The sequence below is a fragment of the Mastomys coucha genome, unplaced genomic scaffold (assembly GCF_008632895.1).
Source record: "Mastomys coucha isolate ucsf_1 unplaced genomic scaffold, UCSF_Mcou_1 pScaffold16, whole genome shotgun sequence".
In the NCBI taxonomy this organism is placed as follows: Eukaryota; Metazoa; Chordata; class Mammalia; order Rodentia; family Muridae; genus Mastomys; species Mastomys coucha.
Window position 1 is genome coordinate 105,135,368 of NW_022196898.1, and position 2,319 is coordinate 105,137,686.

Here is a 2,319-nt window from a genome sequence, read left to right on the forward strand (position 1 = left end):
GAGAGAGAGAGAGAGAGAGAGAGAGAGAGAGTCTATTGTCACATCAATTATTGTAGGTATTGTAGGCTGCTCACTGCTAACAGACAGGAACTCCACTATCTGGGATGGGGTCCTGGCTGTACCTGCACTTTAAGCCCCACTACATTGATCAGAGGGAAGTTCTCCAGCTCTCCTCCTCACTGCTTCATCCCCACATGCTTGGCCTCGGAGGAAAGTGTGTTTTGCCACCTTGTGTAAAGATTTATGGGTATTTCTTCAGTGTATTTAAATATAACTACTATGTGTTTTATAGGCTGATACTTATAGTACTGTATAGTCAAAGAATGAATGTATAAGATGTACATCAGAATTCTGACAGCATCCAAGGACAGCTTGTCTGTGTATGTAATAAATGTCTGTTATTTATGTTGTCTGTCGATGAAAAAAATAAAGCAAACGATATGAAATGTCCCTGTTTTTATTTCCCGATCTCAGGAATGTTTTCTTGTTGGGGATATTTTGTTCACAATGGTATTAAGCATCTTGCTGATCTCCTACTTGCTGTGCTTGGTCAACTAAAAGCCCAGTGTCCTGCAGCAGCTCTGTTCTGTTTGGAATGACTGTACTGTTTTGTTTCCTACTCTGTAACCTCATACAGGAAATCATTGATTCTTTCCACAGTGGGAAGCTGCTCTGTCTGCGTTTTCAGCATGTTGCCTCTCTCCAGATGGCTGTTTTTAACACAAAACCTCATTCATACATTAAACTCTTTCCTTGCTCTTGTGGATTCCCGTGTAAACTACCACTGGCATCTGAGCTATCAGAGACCTTTGGCCAACAGGCCCCAGTGTTGGATTCTTGTGGTGGTAATGGTCAGGCTCCACCCCTGCCCTGCTCTGGAAATTTAATATGCTCAGACAAATTAAAACTAGTACATTGAGCTTACCTGCCTTCTTCTTAAGAGAAGGCTTCTAGTGCAAAGTCTCTTTTCTGTTCCTCCCATCTGAGAGTGGTAAGGCCAGGATCACACTCTTAATTATGCACAAACCCAGGGAAAGTCGTAATAGCCAGGGTGGATATGTCTGACTCACCACAGTATGGGGAACCTGCTGGCCCTGAGGTGTGCTGTCCATGTGTTTGTGTCCTGAGGAGACAGGGTCAATTGTTCTTAGTGATATGGTGCTTGCTGATAGCTGCTGGGTGAATGCAGTGCAGCTGGCCCAGGTGTGGAGTCTATCCCTCAGCTCTGTTTTCTCTGCAACTGTGTACCTGGTTCTAGCTCTGGTAGGAGATGATAAAACATCAGGATTAATTTTTTTAAACCTCAAGCTTTGGGAGAGCCAGTGGCATGGCTGAGCAGGTAAGGCACCAACTGCTAAGTTTAATAACCTGCGTTGGGTCCTTGGAGATCCACATAATAGAGAAAGGAGCCAAGTCTAGGAGGGTATGCTCAGACCTTTACATGCAGCCCTGGCAGATATATACACTCACACAGACAGACATAAAGACAGATAGACAGACACAGACATATATACACAGACAGAAACACACATAAATACATATACAGATAGGCACACACAGATGCTTGCACATACAGGCACTCACACACATACATATACAGAGACACACTCAAACATACATACTAAACAAATAATGTGCACTTATTACTTTGAACTTATCAATCTAGTACACTTGCAGTCACATGTAGACATGTACACAGACACACACAGAGATAACACACACAGATGCACACATAGACATATAAACACAGAGACACATACACTTACAGACATACACACAGATGCACACACAGACACATACACATAGACAAACTCAGAGACATACACACAGGTGCACACAGACACACATACAAAGACATTATCACACACACTAAACAAATAATATATAGTTCACACTTTTGACTTACAATCTACTGCACTTACAATCACACACAGACATATACACAGACACACACTTTGCATTTACAATATAGTAGGAGAAAGGAAGAGAATTCAGAGCTACAAAATCACTGGGTTGTGTGAAGCACTGTGAATCAATAGGCAACATTTTAGTGTGTTATGGAGAAAGAAAAGACTGCTAACCTGGAGGTAGGAATTTAGAAGACCTTTCACCTCACTTCTCCAGAACCTCACAGCTTTCTAACTGTTCTTACAGCTGTTCTAACTTTCCACGCACACCCACCTCTCTCTAGCTCTTGAGCAGAAGTGACCAGGCCACTCAGCTTGGCACTGCAGATATACTGGGGCAGATGTCTTCTTCTTCTTCTTCTTCTTCTTCTTCTTCCTCCTCCTCCTCCTCCTCCTCCTCCTCCTCCTCCTC

At 42.9% G+C, this 2,319-nt stretch overlaps 1 protein-coding gene across 2 annotated transcripts in view; it reads left to right on the forward strand.

Annotated features, from left to right (window-relative positions):
* The window catches only part of Ptger3 (prostaglandin E receptor 3), an 83,832-nt gene that overhangs the window by 44,020 nt on the left and 37,493 nt on the right, over positions 1-2,319 (forward strand). The gene's annotated exons all lie outside the window — the stretch shown is intronic.